Raw genomic sequence first — 22,682 nt, 5'->3', positions numbered from 1 at the left:
ATGGGGGTGGTGCTGGTGGTGCCGTCTCCACAGTGCTGGCTTGCTTGTGGCTGGGGGTGGGTCAGTCTTGGCTTAGTGGTGTTGTGATTCCCAGCGTTTACCTTGTATTGAACTCTCGACCCTTTGCTGTAGCGTGTAGCCGTGGATATCTGTACCTCCAGCCTACAATGTTGGCTATCTAGTGAGCTCTCCAGGCATCTTTCTCTCTCTCCATCTTCTTCCTGGTATTTTCTGACTCTACAAGAATATTTCTCTTTCTTCCTTTGACTATTTCGCCTTCTCATCACCTGTGGTTCTCAGTTTATTCCTGTCATACTCTCCAGCGGTGTGACGGATAATGCAGCTCTGTGCAGGCTGAGACATTAACCCCGACGTGGCCACTCACCAGCCAGGTACGTCCTAAACCCTAATGTTTACCTTTGACACACTGTAGCAAACTATCGGAGGACAAGCGTCAGTCGTAACTTGTCTACTGCTTGCTGCTCGCCAGTAGCTGTAACATCGTTTGTACGGCCATTTACATGGTCTTCGTAATCGATGCTAGCAGCAGCGGTACCGTAATACGGTACATGGTACCGTAGTGTAACTTTCATCCAGAGATTATCCTTGGTTTGTCATACGTAATTATCATCGTTATTGCATAGAGTACCAACTATGTGAGGGTTATTAAATATCACAGTGCACTTCGATAATAGCGTGGATAAATTAGCTCGCTGAAAGAAGTGGGATTCGAACCAATGGCAAGCTAGTCATAAAACTAGTAAGTCGTTGCGTTATCCACGGTACCACGACGGCTTAAGGTTCATCTAACTAGGTGATTTTTTGGTATATACCAAGTCATCGATGTATATCAATACTGTATATAAATTTAAGCATTGTAAATTACTTAAACCAAAATAAACACAAATCACTTGAAGTTTTCTCTGTCCGATATGAAGCCTACGTCTCCAGTAACGTGGTAAGGGGGGCGGAGGGCGGGCCGCCCCCTGGTGACACCAACTCTAGCAACGCCACTGTACGTCTCCACACAAATACTGAAAAAAATCGTCTATTACAATATAAATATTTGTGGTCTCCTTTCCGTCCGTATGTGTGTATATTTCTCCCCGTAAATTGGAAATTTATCAAGTTTAATACTTGTACTGGGGATTATTTACCCCGGAGGTTAACCCAGGGTGATTCAATATATCCAAACACTAAGTCTTTTTACATTGGTCCTCTCCCCCAGGATGCTACCCACAACTGCAGACGCCCAGGTACCTATTTACTAGGTGAACAGAGACAGCAGGTGTTGAGAAACATGTCTCATCGTCTCCCCACGTCGGCTTCACTCTCGTCATTCTAAATATTTCGTACGAAAGAAATTTGTTTGTTAAGATAATGTATTTTGAATTTTTTTTTAGTTTACGGTGTGTGTACTCACCTAGTTGTACTCACCTAGTTGAGGTTGCGGGGGTCGAGTCCGAGCTCCTGGCCCCGCCTCTTCACTGATCGCTACTAGGTCACTCTCCCTGAGCCGTGAGCTTTATCGTACCTCTGCTTAAAGCTATGTATGGATCCTGCCTCCACTACATCGCTTCCCAAACTATTCCACTTACTGACTATGTGGCTGAAGAAATACTTCCTAACATCCCTGTGATTCATCTGTGTCTTTAGCTTCCAACTGTGTCCCCTTGTTACTGTGACCAATCTCTGGAACATCCTGTTTTTGTCCACCTTGTCAATTCCTCTCAGTATTTTGTATGTCGTTATCATGTCCCCCCTATCTCTCCTGTCCTCCAGTGTCGTCAGGTTGATTTCCCTTAACCTCTCCTCGTAGGACATACCTCTTAGCTCTGGGACTAGTCTTGTTGCAAACCTTTGCACTTTCTCTAGTTTCTTTACGTGCTTGGCTAGGTGTGGGTTCCAAACTGGTGCCGCATACTCCAATATGGGCCTAACGTATACGGTGTACAGGGTCCTGAACGATTCCTTATTAAGATGTCGGAATGCTGTTCTGAGGTTTGCTAGGCGCCCATATGCTGCAGCAGTTATTTGGTTGATGTGCGCTTCAGGAGATGTGCCTGGTGTTATACTCACCCCAAGATCTTTTTCCTTGAGTGAGGTTTGTAGTCTCTGACCCCCTAGACTGTACTCCGTTTGCGGCCTTCTTTGCCCTTCCCCAATCTTCATGACTTTGCACTTGGTGGGATTGAACTCCAGGAGCCAATTGCTGGACCAGTTCTGCAGCCTGTCCAGATCCCTTTGTAGTTCTGCCTGGTCTTCGATCGAGTGTATTCTTCTCATCAACTTCACGTCATCTGCAAACAGGGACACCTCAGAGTCTATTCCTTCCGTCATGTCGTTCACAAATACCAGAAACAGCACTGGTCCTAGGACTGACCCCTGCGGGACCCCGCTGGTCACAGGTGCCCACTCTGACACCTCGCCACGTACCATGACTCGCTGCTGTCTTCCTGACAAGTATTCCCTGATCCATTGTAGTGCCTTCCCTGTTATCCCTGCTTGGTCCTCCAGTTTTTGCACCAATCTCTTGTGTGGAACTGTGTCAAACGCCTTCTTGCAGTCCAAGAAAATGCAATCCACCCACCCCTCTCTCTCTTGTCTTACTGCTGTCACCATGTCATAGAACTCCAGTAGGTTTGTGACACAGGATTTCCCGTCCCTGAAACCATGCTGGCTGCTGTTGATGAGATCATTCCTTTCTAGGTGTTCCACCACTCTTCTCCTGATAATCTTCTCCATGATTTTGCATACTATACATGTCAGTGACACTGGTCTGTAGTTTAATGCTTCATGTCTGTCTCCTTTTTTAAAGATTGGGACTACATTTGCTGTCTTCCATGCCTCAGGCAATCTCCCTGTGTGTGTGTGTGTGTGTGTGTGTGTGTGTGTGTGTGTGTGTGTGTGTGTGTGTGTGTGTGTGTGTGTGTGTGTGTGTGTGTGTTTAATTTTCCTGGACATAGATGTCAGCAGACGGGTTCTAAGCTCCTGTACCTCGCGAAGGAGATATGACTTCAGAAACTTTTACACAACGACACGTCGTTGTAATTTAACCTTGTTTAGCGACGTTTCTGTTTCCCTTGCAACGAGTATTATGGGAACACCTGTCAAGGCTGAGGGACTGACTACCTTTCATCAAGGCTGAGGGACTGACTACCTTTTATCAAGGCTGAGGGACTACCTTTTATCAAGGCTGAGGGACTGACTACCTTCTATCAAGACTGAGGGACTGACTACCTTCTATCAAGACTGAGGGACTGACTACCTTCTATCAAGGCTGAGGGACTGACTACCTTTTATCAAGGCTGAGGGACTGACTACCTTTTATCAAGGCTGAGGGGATGACTACCTTTTATCAAGGCTGAAGGACTGACTACCTTTCATCAAGGCTGAGGGACTGACTACCTTTTATCAAGGCTGAGGGACTGACTACCTTTTATCAAGGCTGAGGGACTGACTACCTTTTTATTAAGGCTGAGGGACTGACTACCTTTTATCAAGGCTGAGGAACTGACTACCTTTTATTAAGGCTGAGGGACTGACTACCTTTTATCAAGGCTGAGGAACTGACTACCTTTTATTAAGGCTGAGGGACTGACTACCTTTTATTAAGGCTGAGGGACTGACTACCTTTTATTAAGGCTGAGGGACTGACTACCTTCTATCAAGACTGAGGGACTGACTACCTTCTATCAAGACTGAGGGACTGACTACCTTCTATCAAGACTGAGGGACTGACTACCTTCTATCAAGACTGAGGGACTGACTACCTTCTATCAAGGCTGAGGGACTGACTACCTTCTATCAAGACTGAGGGACTGACTACCTTCTATCAAGACTGAGGGACTGACTACCTTCTATCAAGACTGAGGGACTGACTACCTTCTATCAAGGCTGAGGGACTGACTACCTTCTATCAAGACTGAGGGACTGACTACCTTCTATCAAGACTGAGGGACTGACTACCTTCTATCAAGACTGAGGGACTGACTACCTTCTATCAAGGCTGAGGGACTGACTACCTTTTATCAAGGCTGAGGGACTGACTACCTTCTATCAAGACTGAGGGACTGACTACCTTCTATCAAGACTGAGGGACTGACTACCTTCTATCAAGACTGAGGGACTGACTACCTTCTATCAAGACTGAGGGACTGATTATCTTCTATCAAGACTGAGGGACTGACTACCTTCTATCAAGGCTGAGGGACTGACTACCTTCCATCAAGGCTGAGGGACTGACTACCTTCCATCAAGGCTGAGGGACTGACTACCTTCCATCAAGGCTGAGGGACTGACTACCTTCCATCAAGACTGAGGGACTGACTACCTTCTATCAAGGCTGAGGGACTGACTACCTTCTATCAAGACTGAGGGACTGACTACCTTCTATCATGACTGAGGGACTGACTACCTTCTATCAAGGCTGAGGAACTGACTACCTTCTATCAAGGCTGAGGGACTGACTACCTTCTATCAAGGCTGAGGGACTGACTACCTTCTATCGAGGCTGAGGGACTGACTACCTTCTATCGAGGCTGAGGGACTGACTACCTTCTATCAAGGCTGAGGGACTGACTACCTTCTATCAAGGCTGAGGGACTGACTACCTTCCATCAAGACTGAGGGACTGACTACCTTCTATCAAGGCTGAGGGACTGACTACCTTCTATCAAGGCTGAGGGACTGACTACCTTCTATCAAGGCTGAGGGACTGACTACCTTCTATCAAGGCTGAGGGACTGACTACCTTTTATCAAGGCTGAGGGACTGACTACCTTCTATCAAGGCTGAGGGACTGACTACCTTCTATCAAGGCTGAGGGACTGACTACCTTCTATCAAGGCTGAGGGACTGACTACCTTCTATCAAGGCTGAGGGACGACCTCAAAATTACCTCCTCACTTCCCCACCATATCCAGTACTTAAAACACCTCTGTATTGAACTGAAGTCTACTGCGAAGGCGACAAGTTTCGGCAAAGATACTCAAATACTGCAAGTATGAAAAGGAGACTCGAGATTTCTTGCAAGGGAAAAACGGGTCGTGTTCCAGCTCCTGGTTTTGGGGAAAATCGCACGCATGCGTGTGTATATGTCAGTGTAATTGCCCTGCTGAATTTTTGGCTTTGTGAGAGACCAAAACTGGTCATCATCAAGAGAAAACGAAGGTTGTAGAGTATATTAGGTCATCAGGTGATGACAGTGGTGGTCCCCCTGTCGCCTGGAGTCATGACGGATCAACGCCGCTAGCTGAGGTCGTCTCTAATACACCATTGTTCCCGTGACGAGCCACGGGGGGCTGACAACACATTAATTCAGCCACGAGTCGCAAACAATACTTGTTAGTGAAGGATCCTTTGAAGTTTCTACGGTGGGGAGAAAGGTAGCGAAAGTCTGGAACAGCACAATGGCGATCAAGGCAATGATGAATAATTCATGGTATTACTGAAAGGACCTCGTTCGTTGGCGGCAGTTTCTAAAACCTGGGGAAATGGAAGAGGTCTGGATGATGTGTGGGTGGAAGACCTAACCCGACAGGAACAGTTCCGAAGTGCTGGTTTACTAGATATGATTCAGACTTGTATTATAACCAAAACTAAGTTTTGGCTATATTTCATACTTGTAGACACGTACTCGATTTTTATACCCACGTAACTCGAGATGATCTGTGTGGGGCACCAGCTCACCTGATACACACGAGACTTACAGCTTGAAAATTATTCAAGATAAATTTCGTAAAAGAATACCTGATTTCGTGAGTCCTGTGATTGTAGTGTTGTGAGATGACAGTCCTAACTTGATTTGCCTCTTCTACCTTGTAATAAAGTTGGTAGAATTACCGACAATATGTAAAGTAAAAGGACACAAGTGCAACTAATGTGACATTTATTGTGGCAACGTTTCGCTCTCCAGGAGCTTTATCAAGCCATTACCATATATATATGTAATGGCTTGATAAAGCTCCTGGAGAGCGAAACGTTGCCACAATAAATGTCGCATTAGTTGCACTTGTGTCCTTTTACTCTTCTACCTTCCCATTATGTCCTTGAATTCGTATAGATAAAGCCACTAAATAACCTAACGTCTACAATAAAGATACCCAGGTGTTGCACATGTGTCTAAATTCATCATCTTGGTTCAACTAACTTATCTGTTACCTCCTCGTGGGTAGTGACTTAAGAGCTGGTGTTTCTGCCCAAGTTTCCCCTGACGCCGCCACACTCCCCAGGTTACAGGTCATCATAGTTTCCAGGGAAAATAATGTAAAGAAAAAATCACGGTATTTTCTGTTACAAGAAGGGGACTTTCTTCAGATTAACTCGATGGGTTAATAACCCAGGGAAGCCATGCAGCGTGGCTTATTTCCGTTTAGTATGAGTTGAACCTGACTGGCATTCGTTAGTGGGTCTGATGCAGTGTTCCAGCTTTCTTAAGTGGATGTGACTTGCAACCGGCTGGCTTAGCCGGTATCTTAGGCCGGTAGGTAACTTGGACTTGCTTACCATGGGCCAGTAGGCCTGCTTCAGTGCTCCTTCTTACAAGTGAGATATCTCGTAAAGACATCAGGAGTTTTTACATATTTTTATTTTTCAACCTACGATCGTCTCCTTCCGAGGTAGGGTGACCCTGAGAAAAAAAGGAAACACACTCACCGTCACTCATTCAATCACTGTCTTGCCAGAAGTGTGCTGGCATTACAGTTCAGATGGCCCTCTGCTCCGCCAGATCGTCACCCCTCCCCCCCTCCAGAGTGCAGGCGCTGCAGTACCCACCTCCAGGACTCAAGTCGGGATAACCGGTTTCCCTGAACCCCTTCGTACATGTTACCATGCTGACACTCCAACAACGCGGCCTGGGACGACTCCTACCCTCCTCGTCACAGGAAATAGTTGGAGGGAAGTTTTGAGTGCTAGGGGCTTGGACATCCAATAGGTAGAAACAAGTGGTTTGTATAACTGTGTTGTTGAAGTTTGAGCAAGTCTCCTTACGCCTGCTGCTCCTGTTCACCTAGCAGTAAATAGTTGCCTAAGAAGCTAATCAACCGTTGTGGGTCGCATCCTGGGGAAGACGAGGTCATTGCAATATTTCTTCGCATTCTTGGGTTATCCGGGGTTGTTAACTTTTGGGTTATCCCGGGTTATCCTGGGTTATTAACCCCCGGGTTATCCTGGGTTATTAACTCTCGGGTTATCCTGGGTTATTAACCCTCGGGTTATCCCGGGTTATCCTGGGTTATTAACCCTCGGGTTATCCTGGGTTATTAACCCTCGGGTTATCCCGGGTTATCCTGGGTTATTAACCCTCGGGTTATCCTGGGTTATAAACCCTCCGGAGTCATTAAGATGAGAGCCTCGTCCAGAGTGACCATGAAGGGTGAGTGCAGTCTGCTCAGACCTCACCCAAAAGTGCAAGTTGCACTCTTGAGCATAATAGTGAGACCAGCTGTAGGTCTCAGGTGAATATTACTTTAGCGAACTGGTTCTACTGTGTTGACCAGTCATGGTGAGAGTGATGGGTGGTGTGGGAGGTGATGGGTGGTGGTGGTCGTGATGGTGATGGGTGGTGGTGGTGGTCGTGATGGTGATGGTGGTCGTGATGGTGATGGTAGTGGGCGTGATGGTGGTAGTAGTCGTGGTGGTGGTAAGGGATGGTTATATATATATATATATATATATATATATATATATATATATATATATATATATATATATATATATATATATATATACATATGCAATAAGATCACAGTAAACAGGTGATTTCAGAATATGCAAAACAACCACTCTGAAAGAATAGAGAAATTTCTCTATTCTTTCAGAGTGGTTGTTTTGCATATATATATATATATATATATATATATATATATATATATATATATATAATGTTTGTGAAAATAATTATATACACTGCAACTGTTTTGTTTGTATGTAATGCCTTTAGTGAGCAACAGTTCGGGGCCTCCTACAAGGGGAAACACTGTGTCTTAACTGATACTGACCGAGTACAGACACACAGACACATGTACTGTATCATTACATCCAGACTGGAAAATGTATCTCACGATTTATATAGATTGAGGGACAGAGAGGCATATCTCAGTGTATCTACGATGACTTTAGGTTAGTCAGGAGAAAGAACAGGCGTTTCCTGTTGCGATCTTAGCCATATAATGAACCGCAGCTGGAGTTTTTGGTCATTTGACTGAGGTCTTCCATTGGCGTCCATGCGTTTAAAAACTATGGTTACGATTACTACCTTAGTTACTCTGACTTTATTTTAGGGACTAAAATGTTGCTGACGTTAAGTCCACCATGAAGCCTGGTCACAGACCGGGCCGCGGGGGCGTTGACCCCCTGAAACCCTCTCCAGGAATACTCCAGGTAGACGTAAACTAGAGGCTTAAATGACCCAGGTTGTCAATATACCAGAAACCTCGCTAACTACAACTTGTAAATACATTTACAGTGCATATGCAGTGTGAATGGAGTGAATGGAGACAAATGGTTTTTAATACTTGACGTGCTGTTGGAGTGTGAGCAAAGTAACATTTATGAAGGGGTTCAGGGAAACCGGCAGGCCGGACTTGAGTCCTGGAGATGGGAAGTACAGTGTCTGCACTCTGAAGGAGGGGTGTTAATGTTGCAGTTTAAAAACTGTAGTGTAAAGCACCCTTCTGGCAAGACAGTGATGGAGTGAATGATGGTGAAAGTTTTTCTTTTTCGGACCACCCTGCCTTGGTGGGAATCGGCCAGTGTGATAATAAAAAAAATATATGCAGTGTGTACAATGTACAAGATTTGTACATAACAGTGACGAGAAATGTTAATATTGTACAGAAGAAAGTAAAGTGTTAATGCTTACAGTTTTGGGAGAAAAAGTGGAGGAGCCGAGGAGAGAGTAGTGGTAGTGAAAGTAGTGGTGGTAGTGTTAGTAGTGGTGGTAGTGTTAGTAGTGGTGGTAGTGTTAGTGGTGTGCTAGTAGTGTTTGGTGGTGTTAGTGGTGCTAGTAGTGTTTGGTGGTGTTAGTAGTGCTAGTAGTGTTTGGTGGTGTTAGTAGTGTTTGGTGGTGTTAGTGGTGCTAGTAGTGTTTGGTAGTGTTAGTAGTGCTAGTAGTGTTTGGTGGTGTTAGTGGTGCTAGTAGTGTTTGGTGGTATATTAGTGGTGCTATTAGTGTTTGGTGGTGTATTAGTGGTGCTAGTAGTGTTAGTGTTTGGTGGTGTTAGTGGTGCTAGTAGTGTTTGGTGGTGTTAGTGGTGCTAGTAGTTTGGTGGTGTTAGTGGTGCTAGTAGTGTTTGGTAGTGTTAGTAGTGCTAGTAGTGTTTGGTGGTGTTAGTGGTGCTAGTAGTGTTTGGTGGTATATTAGTGGTGCTATTAGTGTTTGGTGGTGTATTAGTGGTGCTAGTAGTGTTAGTAGTGTTTGGTGGTGTTAGTGGTGCTAGTAGTGTTTGATGGTGTTAGTGGTGCTAGTAGTGTTTGGTGGTGTTAGTAGTGCTAAAAGTGTTTGGTGGTGTTAGTGTTGCTAGTAGTGTTTGGTGGTATATTAGTGGTGCTAGTAGTGTTTGGTGGTGTATTAGTGGTGCTAGTAGTGTTAGTGTTTGGTGTTAGTGGTGCTAGTAGTGTTTGGTGGTGTTAGTGGTGCTAGTAGTGTTTGGTGGTGTTAGTGATGCTAGTAGTGTTTGGTGTATTAGTGGTGCTAGTAGTGTTAGTAGTGTTTGGTGGTGTTAGTGGTGCTAGTAGTGTTTGGTGGTGTTAGTGGTGCTAGTAGTGTTAGTGTTTGGTGGTGTTAGTGGTGCTAGTAGTGTTTGGTGGTGCTAGTGGCGCTAGTAGTGTTTGGTGGTGTTAGTGGTGCTAGTAGTGTTTGGTGTTAGTGCTAGTAGTGTTTGGTGGTGTTAGTGGTGCTAGTAGTGTTTGGTGGTGTTAGTGGTGTGCTAGTAGTGTTTGGTGGTGTTAGTGGTGCTAGTGGTGTTTGGTGGTGTTAGTGGTGCTAGTAGTGTTTGGTGGTGTTAGTGGTGCTAGTAGTGTTTGGTGTTAGTGGTGCTAGTAGTGTTTGTTGGTGTTAGTGGTGCTAGTAGTGTTTGGTGTTAGTGGTGCTAGTAGTGTTTGGTGGTGTTAGTGGTGCTAGTAGTGTTTGGTGGTGTATTAGTGGTGCTAGTAGTGTTTGGTGGTGTATTAGTGGTGCTAGTAGTGTTTGGTGGTGTTAGTGGTGCTAGTAGTGTTTGGTGTTAGTGGTGCTAGTAGTGTTTGGTGGTGTATTAGTGGTGCTAGTAGTGTTTGGTGGTGTGTTAGTGGTGCTAGTAGTGTTTGGTGTGTTAGTGGTGCTAGTAGTGTTTGGTGGTGTATTAGTGGTGCTAGTAGTATTTGGTGGTGTGTCAGTGGTGCTAGTAGTGTTTGGTGGTGTTAATGGTGCTAGTAGTGTTTGGTGGTGCTAGTGGTGCTAGTAGTGTTTGGTGTTAGTGGTGTTTGGTGTATTAGTGGTGCTAATAGTGTTTGGTGGTGTTAGTGGTGCTAGTAGTGTTTGGTGGTGTGTTAGTGGTGCTAGTAGTGTTTGGTGGTGTGTTAGTGGTGCTAGTAGTGTTTGGTGGTGTGTTAGTGGTGCTAGTAGAGTTTGGTGGTGTTAGTGGTGCTAGTAGTGTTTGGTGGTGTTAGTGGTGCTAGTAGTGTTTGGTGGTGTTGTGCTAGTAGTGTTTGGTGGTGTATTAGTGGTGCTAGTAGTGTTTGGTGGTGATAGTAATGTTTGGTGGTGTGTTAGTGGTGCTATTTGTGCTTGGTGGTGTGTTAGTGGTGCTAGTAGTGTTTGGCTGTGTGTGTGTGTTCCACACTCGTATGACAGGAGGGTAGTGCCTCCCTGGATGGTTGCTGTCTAACAACGTAGGATAAATTATATTTGAAGCTTGTTGGACCACTCCACTAGCTTGTTGGACCACTCCTCTGGCTTCTTGGACCACTCCACTGGCTTGTTGGACCACTCCACTTGCTTGTTGAACCACTCCCCTGGCTTGTTAAACCACTCCCCTGGCTTGTTGAACCACTCCTCTGGCTTGTTGAACCACTCTTCTGGTTTGTTGGACCACTTCTCTGGCTTCTTGGACCACTCCTCTGGCTTCTTGGACCACTCCTCTTGCCTGTTTACATCTCTGCTAGAAGCATGGTAGATAATTTATTCGGAATACTAAGCAGGACGTTAGTAACCCAAATAATCCATTAAAGCCACCATGTCTGGCTTATTTCCACTGGGGGCATTTGATTCTGCCCCCCTCCCAAGGATTTCTCGCCTCTGAAGCCCTGATCAGCCGGGTTGTGGTGCATACCTAACAGCTTGACCGATCAGGTAAGCAACCAGGAGGCCTGGTCTGGGACTGGTTTGCAGGGGCGGTCGATACACTCCGGATAGGGGGAGGATTGCCCTCTCAGGACAGTGAGAGGGAGGATTGTCCTCTCAGGACAGTGAGAGGGAGGATTGCCCTCTCAGGACAGTGAGAGGGAGGATTGCCCTCTCAGGACAGTGAGAGGGAGGATTGACCTCTCAGGACAGTGAGAGGGAGGATTGTCCTCTCAGGACAGTGAGAGGGAGGATTGTCCTCTCAGGACAGTGAGAGGGAGGATTGCCCTCTCAGGACAGTGAGAGGGAGGATTGTCCTCTCAGGACAGTGAGAGGGAGGATTGCCCTCTCAGGACAGTGAGAGGGAGGATTGTCCTCTCAGGACAGTGAGAGGGAGGATTGTCCTCTCAGGACAGTGAGAGGGAGGATTGTCCTCTCAGGACAGTGAGAGGGAGGATTGCCCTCTCAGGACAGTGAGAGGGAGGATTGTCCTCTCAGGACAGTGAGAGGGAGGATTGTCCTATCAGGACAGTGAGAGGGAGGATTGTCCTCTCAGGACAGTGAGAGGGAGGATTGTCCTCTCAGGACAGTGAGAGGGAGGATTGTCCTCTCAGGACAGTGAGAGGGAGGATTGTCCTCTCAGGACAGTGAGAGGGAGGATTGTCCTCTCAGGACAGTGAGAGGGAGGATTGTCCTCTCAGGACAGTGAGAGGGAGGATTGCCCTCTCAGGACAGTGAGAGGGAGGATTGTCCTCTCAGGACAGTGAGAGGGAGGATTGCCCTCTCAGGACAGTGAGAGGGAGGATTGCCCTCTCAGGACAGTGAGAGGGAGGATTGCCCTCTCAGGACAGTGAGAGGGAGGATTGCCCTCTCAGGACAGTGAGAGGGAGGATTGCCCTCTCAGGACAGTGAGAGGGAGGATTGCCCTCTCAGGACAGTGAGAGGGAGGATTGTCCTCTCAGGACAGTGAGAGGGAGGATTGCCCTCTCAGGACAGTGAGAGGGAGGATTGCCCTCTCAGGACAGTGAGAGGGAGGATTGCCCTCTCAGGACAGTGAGAGGGAGGATTGTCCTCTCAGGACAGTGAGAGGGAGGATTGTCCTCTCAGGACAGTGAGAGGGAGGATTGTCCTCTCAGGACAGTGAGAGGGAGGATTGCCCTCTCAGGACAATGAAGATCCATCAGACAGCTGCTTGCCCGTTATTCAGTCTTGACAGTGAGAAACTTTCTCTCTTGCCCAAACTCCACCATCTCCACCACTAGCCACTAGCACCACCACCATCTCCACCACTAGCCACCAGCACCACCACCATCTCCACTATCCACCAGCACCACCACCATCTCCACCACTAGCCACCAGCACCACCACCGTCTCCACTATCCACCAGCACCACCACCTCCACTATCCACCAGCACCACCACCATCTCCACTAGCCACCATCATCACCATCTCCACCACTAGCCACCAGCATCACTACCATCTCTACCAAAAGGATTCAGTTCAGTCCTGGACGAGGCAAACACGTATGGGCTAATCTGGCACCTGCCGCTCCTGTTCAACTAGTAGTCAGCAGTTACATGTGTAATAGTTGACTGTTGAGGGTGGCAGGATGTAGGATGAGTAGTGAAGGGAGGATACTGTACTCACCTAGTTGTGGTTGCAGGGGTCGAGTCACAGCTCGACTTGTCGGTAGTACTGGATAAGTGAAACACACGTGTGACAGTTATCTATCTTTATTCCGAAACGTTTCGCCTACACAGTAGGCTTCTTCAGTTGAGTACAGAGGAGGCACAAGGAGCAGTAGAGATGTAAAGGCGATGTAATCAGTCAGCCACCCTTGAAGACGCAGTTTTGAGGTGGTCAGTCCCTCAGGGGACAGCGAGGATATTGTAAGTTCACATTTGTTATCTCACAAGGGATTAAAACTCAGTGAGAACATACCACTTTCACCCAAAAATGTGCCACTCCTCGGTCCTCCAGAAGCAGTGTTACAACATCGAGTGCCCTGCATACGATCTAAAAGGGACCAGGAGGCACAGACCCCACAAGACAAACAATAGTAGCTACGACAACCCAACTCCAGGTGATTTTTTAGTGGCAGGAAACGAAAAAAGAAAATGGAAGGAAATAACAAAAATAGTCCACCTTGGAGCCTTGTTGGACTGGAGGCGCAGCCAGTAGCCACCCATGGCCCTCCAGAATTACAACTATTGATGCCAATAACAAAATCCCCCCAACAAACACAGAATACAACCTCGTTCATATTTGCTAATATACAGGGCCTTAAGCCATCCACCAACAACAAAATACCTTTTATCAGTGGACTTCTAGAGGAGTCTAATGCAATGTTTGCAGCCTTCACAGAGACTCACACAAAAGATCACTTTGACATTGAAATATGGATAAGTGGTTACAACCTTTTTAGATGCGACAGAGAAAACAGGGAACAAGGGGGGGTTGGCCTGTATGTCAAAGAGTCCCTTATCTGCATGGAGTTGCTGAACACCACAAATGAGGTAGTTGAAGTTCTATCAATAAAGATCGAGAACCAAAACCTAGTCATTGTGGTTGTATACAAGCCACCAGATGCAACCTCACAACAGTTCAAGGAACAGCTACTGAAAATTGATTACTGTTTGGAAAACCTTCCAGCTCCATCCCCAAACATCTTACTGCTTGGTGATTTCAACCTAAGGCATACAAAATGGAAGAATGTAGCAAATAATGTTATAGCTGAAACAATCCCCGGAGGTAGCGCAGATGAAAGGTCACACACACATGAGCTACTAAGTCTCTGCGAAAAACACACCTTAAGCCAGCAGATAGTGGAGCCAACAAGACTAGAAAACACACTTGACCTTATCTTCACAAATAATGAGGACCTGATAAGAGACATAAGAATATCAAAAACAACTAATTCCGATCACAACCTAATCGAAGTCCAGACGTACATGCATAGGGGTACTGATCAGCAGAATGCATGTACCTGTGAAGGTGTCTTCACAAAATACAACTTCAACAACAAGAACATCAACTGGGACCAGGTAAACCATGTCCTAAACGAAACATGTTGGGAAGATGTCTTAAATGACATGGATTCAAACCAGTGCCTTGAAAGGATCAACTTCCTGGTAGCCGAAGCATGTTCTAGGCATATTCCCCTAAGAAAGAAGAAGAGCAGGAGTAAACTGGAGAGAAAAAGACGCTCCCTCTACAGAAGACGACGAAGAGTCACTGAGCTCCTCAGGAGTGCTAGAATATCTGATACACAAAAGGAGGCGCTGACCAGGGAAGTGGAAACTATCGAACTTAAGCTAAATGACTCTTACAGGAACCAGGAGAGGCAGGAGGAGCTTAAAGCTATTAGTGAAATTGAAAGAAATTCAAAATATTTCTTTTCATATACCAAAAACAAGGCAAATACCACATCTAGTATCGGGCCCTTACTCAGACAGGATGGGACTTACACAGATGACAACAAAGAAATGAGTGAAATATTGAAATCCCAGTACGACTCTGTGTTTAGTGAACCACTAATCGGTCTGAGGATCGACGACCCAAATGATTTCTTCATGAATGAGCCTCAAAACTCCATAAATGTATGCCAGATTTCCGACATTACCCTAACTCCGATAGATTTCGAAAAAGCCATTGACAACATGCCTATGAACTCAGCCCCGGGCCCAGACTCGTGGAACTCTGTTTTCATTAAGAACTGCAAGAAACCCCTCTCGCGTGCCCTAAGTACACTATGGAGGAGGAGCTTGGACATGGGTGAAATTCCACAGTCACTTAAAACAACGGATATAGCCCCACTCCATAAAGGTGGCAGCAAAGCATTAGCTAAGAACTATAGACCAATAGCTCTGACGTCCCACATCATAAAAATCTTCGAAAGAGTGCTAAGAAGCAGGATTGCAAATCACCTGGATTCCCAAAATCTGCACAATCCAGGGCAACATGGGTTCAGGGCAGGTCGCTCCTGCCTCTCACAACTACTGGATCACTATGACATGGCCTTGGATGCACTGGAAGAAAATCAGAATGCAGGTGTAATATACACAGACTTTGCAAAAGCATTTGACAAATGCGATCATGGCGTAATAGCCCATAAAATACGTGCTAAAGGAATAACTGGGAAAGTGGGGAGATGGATCTTCAACTTCCTAACAAATCGAACACAAAGAGTAGTGGTCAACAGAGTTAAATCGGAGGCTGCCATAGTGAAGAGCTCTGTTCCACAAGGCACAGTACTCGCCCCCATCTTATTCCTTATCCTCATATCAGACATAAACAGAGATATACACCACAGCACCGTATCATCCTTTGCGGATGATACTAGGATCTGCATGAGGCTGTCATCTGCTGAGGACGTGGTTAACCTCCAAGAAGATATAAACAAAGTTTTCCAGTGGGCAACGGTAAAGAATATGATGTTCAATGAGGACAAATTCCAACTACTCCGTTATGGAAAACTGGAGGAGATAATAATTAGAACAGAGTATACTACTGACTCCGGCCATACAATAGAGCGGAAAAATAATGTAAGGGACCTGGGAGTAGTAATGTCTGAGGATCTCACTTTCAAGGATCACAACAGTGCCACGATCGCACGTGCAAAGAAAATGATAGGATGGATAATGAGAACTTTCAAAACGAGAGATGCCAAGCCCATGATGATCCTTTTCAAATCACTTGTTCTCTCTAGGCTAGAATACTGCTGTACATTAACATCTCCATTCAAAGCAGGTGAAATCGCAGATCTAGAGAGTGTACAGAGATCCTTTACTGCGCGTATAAGTTCTGTCAAGCACCTTAACTATTGGGAACGCTTGGAAGCACTTGACTTGTACTCGTTGGAACGCAGGAGGGAGAGATATATCATAATGTACACTTGGAAAATCTTGGAAGGAATGGTCCCAAATCTGCACACAGAAATCACTCCCTACGAAAGTAAAAGACTGGGCAGGCGATGCAAAAAATAAAAAGTAGAGGCGCCATTGGTACACTAAGGGAAAACACCATAAGTGTCCGGGGCCCAAAACTGTTCAACAGCCTCCCATCAAGCATTAGGGGAATTGCCAATAAACCCCTGGCTGCCTTCAAGAGAGAGCTGGACAGATACCTAAAGTCAGTGCCGGATCAGCCGGGCTGTGGCTCGTACGTTGGACTGCGTGCGGCCAGCAGTAACAGCCTAGTTGATCAGGCCCTGATCCATCGGGAGGCCTGGTCATGGACCGGGCCGCGGGGGCGTTGATCCCCGGAATAACCTCCAGGTAACCTCCAGGTAATCGCGTAGAACCCAGCCCAGAGCTACCAGGGGACGAGCCAGCCACAGGCTTACCCAGAGTCTACCTACCTGGAGTCTACCTGGAGGACATTCCGGGGGTCAACACCCCCGCGGCCCGGTCCATGACCGGAGTCCCCACACTGGCTGTATATTTCTCTTGATTCCCGAAATTTACGGTTTATTTTCGTATTTCGTTTTGCAATGTCTGAATTTCCCAAGGATCCCCATGGAAAATAAGTCACTTTGACTTTTTGGGTGATTATCCTATGTAATCTACACACATGCTGCTATGTATGATAATTTATGTAAATGTATAAACTTTCTTATTCTTGTACGTTCTGACGCTGAGTTCGAAGACAGCAGTCAGTGGTGCAACCTCGCTGGAACTTGTTAACTTTATCCATTCGTGATAATTTGTCTCATTAACAAGGTCTTCAAACATTGCACTGAGGGTAGAGATGTGTGTGTGTGGTTCCTGGCAGGTGTAGGCCAGCTTGAGCGTAATGCCTTCCAGCAAGAAGCTGAGGACGCTTTAAACGTTTAGGGTGCCACTCCTACTTATACATTTAGGGTGCCACTCCTACGTATACATTTAGGGTGTCACTCCTACTGTACATGTATGGCACTTTTTTCTTGACAGGCTGCTAGCACAGCCATGTGTGGTGAGCTCAGGCCCAATTACTACATTTGGCTTCTTCCAAGCCATGTGTCTGAGTGAGTCACGAAATCGTAATGACACGATTGCAAACAAACCATACCACGGGCGGGATCTGAACCCGCGGTCAGAGAGTCTCAAAACTCCAGACCGTGGCGTTAGCCACTGGACCAGGTTATTGTGGCAAGCTGGTCCAGTGGCTAACGCGACGGTCTGGAGTTTTGAGACTCTCTGACCACGGGTTCAAATCCCGCCCGTGGTATGGTGTGTCTGAGTGAGTATTTCGCATTTCGATATATACTAGAGGCTATGATGTAAATAATTTAGAAAACTGAGAAGATGAATAAGAGACTAGCGCAAAATGTGGGAGTCGTTGGTAATAAAGAATCCCAAATGGTACACAAGTGTCTCAGTCTTCATACACTCGAAGACTTTATATCTTAACATATATAAATATGGAGCAGTTGAAGTGCGTGACGGGTGAGGACACACATTCATGCAGCTGGATTTAGAGGATCGTAACCTCCTACGAACCTGTTTACGATTAGGGTCGTGCTAGCACCTTTCCAGGTGATATAATTCGATCAAGATGCTTCCCGTCCTTATAGACTCCGTTCATTGTATGCGCCAGCCACTTAATGGACCTGGTATGTTATTGAAACCTCTTAATAAATACAGTCTCTTCTTGAAATTCACTAACGACTATGAGCTCTTCCGAAATAAATCGATAGTCATTTTTCGAGAGTATAAAGTCTATGATAGTGGCTCTGTACTTAACAAACCAAAATTATAATTACACGTAACGTTTTATAGGTATTTCTGCTTAAGTATTAGATATTGTTCTCCAATGACCGGACCCCACTTTTCACCCACCTCACCCACCACACCTTTCCTTCCACTCTAATCCTCCCTCTCATCTCTTCCCACACCACTCGGACAGATTTTGGGGACTGTCCGTCTGTGATGCTGTGAATGGTCGTTAAGTAAAAAGTTATATCCGAGTGGTGTGGGAAGAGATGAGAGGAAGGATTAGAGTGGAAGGAAAGGTGTGGTGGGTGGGGAGGAGGAGAGGCCATGGGGCAGCGCTTCCGGGTGAAAAGTGGGGTCCGGTCATTGGAGAAAGTGACCCGTGTTTAAGAAAGGACAAGGCCGGGTCTTAACCTCAGCCTCACCCCTAGACACTTTGTGTGTGTGGAGCGGACCGGAGGAGGAGGAGGAAGGCGGTCTGTTCCTTACTGTCTCCTTTCCTCTGAAATATTTGTCTCTTCTATTAATCTTTTTCAATGTTCGTCGTCTCCGACATAAATATTAAACACACATTTGCGGCGTAAACTAATAATACAATTATCGATGTTACTTAAAAATTACCTTCTTAAAGAAGACATTTCAAGCATCAGTCTACCCAGTTCTGAAAAACACATTTGTATTTCGATGTTCAAAGAGGAGGCTGGAATGAGTCCTGTTTTTTGTGAGCGATGTGAGTGAGGAATCTGGCATGTCTTTTTATCAAGATAGGAGAGGGAAGGTTATATCTGATTTTTGTGTATGTTCAACTAGCCGAGTTTACATCTGAGTTCCAGCTCCAAATGCGATTAGCTGTTGGATTTACTTGTAAACTTTAAACTGGTTTTAGCCTTTACTGTGTCCCTACTCGTTTCGGGTACTCGTCCGAGAGTTAATCACTCTAGTTTTTCTGTTTATTTTTCTTTTGCTTGGTGGGCCTTGTGCTGGAGTTGCGCACTCGAGGATCCGTCTGACTCCAAGACTTTCATTGTTTAAGACGAGGCTGTTGTGTTGATGGAGGACGAGGGTTTTGTATATTGGAAGTTAACCAGATTACTTGTTATGTAGGTCAGTGTTCCTCCACACGCCCACCTTCCTCCACACGCCCACCTTCCTCCACAGGCCCACCTTCCTCCACACGCCCACCTTCCCCCACACGCCCACCTTCCCCACACGCCCACCCTCAATCTTGTCTCTCAGAAGTGTTGCAGCATCGCAGCTTCCTTACCTGCTTAATACATCCTCTGCCAGTGTTTCACTCCTCATAGAGGTGGTGTCATCTTCTGCCAGTGTTTCACTCCTCAGGGAGGTGGTGTCATCCTCTGCCAGTGTTTCACTCCTCAGGGAGGTGGTGTCATCCCCTGCAAGTGTTTCACTCCTCAGAGAGGTGGTGTCATCCTCTGCAAGTGTTTCACTCCTCAGAGAGGTGGTGTCATCCTCTGCCAGTGTTTCACTCCTCAGAGAGGTGGTGTCATCCTCTGCCAGTGCTTCACTCCTCAGAGAGGTGGTGTCATCCTCTGCCAGTGTTTCACTCCTCAGGGAGGTGGTGTCATCCTCTGCCAGTGTTTCACTCCTCAGGGAGGTGGTGTCATCCTCTGCCAGTGTTTCACTCCTCAGGGAGGTGGTGTCATCCTCTGCCAGTGTTTCACTCCTCAGGGAGGTGGTGTCATCCTCTGCTTGTGTTTCACTCCTCAGGGAGGTGGTGTCATCCTCTGCTTGTGTTTCACTCCTCAGGGAGGTGGTGTCATCCTCTGCTTGTGTTTCACTCCTCAGGGAGGTGGTGTCATCCTCTGCCAGTGTTTCACTCCTCAGGGAGGTGGCGTCATCTTCTGCCAGTGTTTCACTCCTCAGGGAGGTGGTGTCATCCTCTGCCAGTGTTTCACTCCTCAGGGAGGTGGCGTCATCCTCTGCCAGTGTTTCACTCCTCAGGGAGGTGGTGTCATCCTCTGCTTGTGTTTCACTCCTCAGGGAGGTGGTGTCATCTTCTGCCAGTGTTTCACTCCTCAGGGAGGTGGTGTCATCCTCTGCCAGTGTTTCACTCCTCAGGGAGGTGGTGTCATCCTCTGCCAGTGTTTCACTCCTCAGGGAGGTGGCGTCATCCTCTGCCAGTGTTTCACTCCTCAGGTAGGTGGTGCCATCCTCTGCTTGTTTTTCACTCCTCAGGGAGGTGGCGGCATCTTCTGCCAGTGTTTCACTCCTCAGGGAGGTGGTGTCATCCTCTGCAAGTGTTTCACTCCTCAGGGAGGTGGTGTCATCCTCTGCCAGTGTTTCACTCCTCAGGGAGGTGGTGTCATCTTCTGCCTGTGTTTCACTCCTCAGGGAGGTGGTGTCATCCTCTGCCTGTGTTTCACTCCTCAGGGAGGTGGCGTTATCTTCTGCCTGTGTTTCACTCCTCAGGGAGGGAGGTGGCGTCATCTTCTGCCTGTGTTTCACTCCTCAGGGAGGTGGTGTCATCCTCTGCCTGTGTTTCACTCCTCATGAAGGTGGTGTCATCCTCTGCCTGTGTTTCACTCCTCAGGGAGGTGGTGTCATCCTCTGCCTGTGTTTCACTCCTCAGGGAGGTGGCGTCATCTTCTGCCTGTGTTTCACTCCTCAGGGAGGTGGCGTCATCCTCTGCCTGTGTTTCACTCCTCAGGGAGGTGGTGTCATCCTCTGCCTGTGTTTCACTCCTCAGGGAGGTGGTGTCATCCTCTGCCTGTGTTTCACTCCTCAGGGAGGTGGTGTCATCCTCTGCTTGTTTCACTCCTCAGGGAGGTGGCGTCATCTTCTGCCTGTGTTTCACTCCTCAGGGAGGTGGCGTCATCTTCTGCCTGTGTTTCACTCCTCAGGGAGGTGGTGTCATCCTCTGCCTGTGTTTCACTCCTCAGGGAGGTGGCGTCATCTGCCTGTGTTTCACTCCTCAGGGAGGTGGCGTCATCTTCCGCCTGTGTTTCACTCCTCAGGGAGGTGGCGTCATCTTCTGCCTGTGTTTCACTCCTCAGGGAGGTGGCGTCATCTGCCTGTGTTTCACTCCTCAGGGAGGTGGTGTCATCCTCTGCCAGTGTTTCACTCCTCAGGGAGGTGGTGTCATCTGCCAGTGTTTCACTCCTCAGGGAGGTGGCGTCATCTTCTGCCAGTGTTTCACTCCTCAGGGAGGTGGCGTCATCTTCTGCCTGTGTTTCACTCCTCAGGGAGGTGGCGTCATCTTCTGCCTGTGTTTCACTCCTCAGGGAGGTGGCGTCATCTTCTGCCTGTGTTTCACTCCTCAGGGAGGTGGCGTCATCTTCTGCCTGTGTTTCACTCCTCAGGGAGGTGGCGTCATCTTCTGCCTGTGTTTCACTCCTCAGGGAGGTGGCGTCATCTTCTGCCAGTGTTTCACTCCTCAGGGAGGTGGCGTCATCTTCTGCCAGTGTTTCACTCCTCAGGGAGGTGGTGTCATCTGCCTGTGTTTCACTCCTCAGGGAGGTGGCGTCATCTTCTGCCAGTGTTTCACTCCTCAGGGAGGTGGTGTCATCTTCTGCCAGTGTTTCACTCCTCAGGGAGGTGGTGTCATCTGCCTGTGTTTCACTCCTCAGGGAGGTGGCGTCATCTTCTGCCAGTGTTTCACTCCTCAGGGAGGTGGCGTCATCTGCCAGTGTTTCACTCCTCAGGGAGGTGGCGTCATCTGCCAGTGTTTCACTCCTCAGGGAGGTGGCGTCATCTGCCTGTGTTTCACTCCTCAGGGAGGTGGTGTCATCTTCTGCCAGTGTTTCACTCCTCAGGGAGGTGGCGTCATCTTCTGCCAGTGTTTCACTCCTCAGGGAGGTGGCGTCATCTGCCAGTGTTTCACTCCTCAGGGAGGTGGCGTCATCTGCCAGTGTTTCACTCCTCAGGGAGGTGGCGTCATCTGCCTGTGTTTCACTCCTCAGGGAGGTGGTGTCATCTTCTGCCAGTGTTTCACTCCTCAGGGAGGTGGCGTCATCTTCTGCCAGTGTTTCACTCCTCAGGGAGGTGGCGTCATCTTCTGCCAGTGTTTCACTCCTCAGGGAGGTGGCGTCATCTGCCAGTGTTTCACTCCTCAGGGAGGTGGTGTCATCTTCTGCCTGTGTTTCACTCCTCAGGGAGGTGGTGTCATCTTCTGCCTGTGTTTCACTCCTCAGGGAGGTGGTGTCATCTTCTGCCAGTGTTTCACTCCTCAGGGAGGTGGCGTCATCTTCTGCCAGTGTTTCACTCCTCAGGGAGGTGGCGTCATCTTCTGCCAGTGTTTCACTCCTCAGGGAGGTGGCGTCATCTGCCAGTGTTTCACTCCTCAGGGAGGTGGTGTCATCTTCTGCCTGTGTTTCACTCCTCAGGGAGGTGGTGTCATCTTCTGCCTGTGTTTCACTCCTCAGGGAGGTGGCGTCATCTGCCTGTGTTTCACTCCTCAGGGAGGTGGCGTCATCTGCCTGTGTTTCACTCCTCAGGGAGGTGGCGTCATCTGCCTGTGTTTCACTCCTCAGGGAGGTGGCGTCATCTGCCTGTGTTTCACTCCTCAGGGAGGTGGCGTCATCTGCCTGTGTTTCACTCCTCAGGGAGGTGGCGTCATCTGCCTGTGTTTCACTCCTCAGGGAGGTGGTGTCATCTGCCTGTGTTTCACTCCTCAGGGAGGTGGCGTCATCCTCTGCCAGTGTTTC

General features: G+C 47.5%; 1 protein-coding gene across 3 annotated transcripts in view; it reads left to right on the top strand.

Annotated features, from left to right (window-relative positions):
* The window catches only part of LOC128695207 (uncharacterized), a 145,249-nt gene that overhangs the window by 75,858 nt on the left and 46,709 nt on the right, over window positions 1–22,682 (top strand). Inside the window, exon 1 of one of the 3 annotated variants that reach the window (XM_070091311.1) lies at window positions 20–392. The exons of the other annotated variants lie outside the window; for them this stretch is intronic. The gene's annotated coding sequence lies outside the window, so the exon portion shown is untranslated. Of the gene's footprint in view, window positions 1–19; window positions 393–22,682 lie in introns of those variants that run through there. 3 annotated transcript variants of the gene reach the window in all.

Source organism: Cherax quadricarinatus, chromosome 35 (genome assembly GCF_038502225.1).
Source record: "Cherax quadricarinatus isolate ZL_2023a chromosome 35, ASM3850222v1, whole genome shotgun sequence".
Classification (NCBI taxonomy): Eukaryota; Metazoa; Arthropoda; class Malacostraca; order Decapoda; family Parastacidae; genus Cherax; species Cherax quadricarinatus.
This window is presented reverse-complemented; position numbering and strand designations above follow the sequence as displayed.